Source organism: Poecilia reticulata, linkage group LG5, assembly GCF_000633615.1.
Source record: "Poecilia reticulata strain Guanapo linkage group LG5, Guppy_female_1.0+MT, whole genome shotgun sequence".
NCBI classification, from domain to species: Eukaryota; Metazoa; Chordata; class Actinopteri; order Cyprinodontiformes; family Poeciliidae; genus Poecilia; species Poecilia reticulata.
Genome location: NC_024335.1, coordinates 141,520 through 142,188, shown reverse-complemented (window position 1 = coordinate 142,188; position 669 = coordinate 141,520). Strand labels below are relative to the sequence as shown.

Here is a 669-nt window from a genome sequence, read left to right as displayed (position 1 = left end):
TTTTGTGTCGTTTCCTTCAGTGGTTCTTGGTGCAGCGCCCCCACAGGCCAGGAGGGGAACAGGTTGGTTTGACTCAGAGCAGCTGGAGGTGGAGCAGATGTTCTGGTTCCAGTAGAACCGGGTCGACTGGACCATCAGGAGGGGAACAGGTTGGTTTGACTCAGAGCAGCTGGAGGTGGAGCAGATGTTCTGGGTCCAGTAGAACCGGGTCAACCGGACCATCAGGTTCTGTATTTTAGGAAAATGAAAAATTCAGTCAGAACGGAGTGAGAGCCTCCATGAACATCAGCGTTCCAATCTCTGCACACTTTGACTAGGCCATTCTAACAATCTAAACCTTCTGCTGTAGCTCAGGATGTATGTTTACATCCATCCACACAGTATGATGCTGCCACCACCATGCATCACTGTGTGTTCACACTTTAACGTGGTCAACGTCTTGAAGATTCATTTTCAGGGTTATAAATTAAATTATACTTAAAAAAGAATAATAAAAACCGGAGCAATTAGTTCATTTGATAAATAGTTTAAATAATGAACCAACCGACTCCGTGGCTCTGACAGATTATTATTATTATTATTATTATTATTATTATTATTGTTATTATTATTATTATTATTATTATTATTATTATTATTATTGTTATTGTTATTATTATTATTATTATT

The 669-nt window shown here is 38.9% G+C and overlaps 1 long non-coding RNA gene across 1 annotated transcript in view; it reads right to left on the bottom strand.

The window, feature by feature from the left end:
- Positions 1 to 142: 142 nt before the first annotated feature.
- LOC108166293 (uncharacterized) overlaps positions 143 to 669 on the bottom strand; it is an 11,194-nt gene continuing 10,667 nt past the window's right edge. Inside the window, exon 3 of the long non-coding RNA XR_001776611.1 lies at positions 143 to 228. This is a non-coding gene — a long non-coding RNA (uncharacterized LOC108166293). The remainder of the gene's footprint in view (positions 229 to 669) is intronic.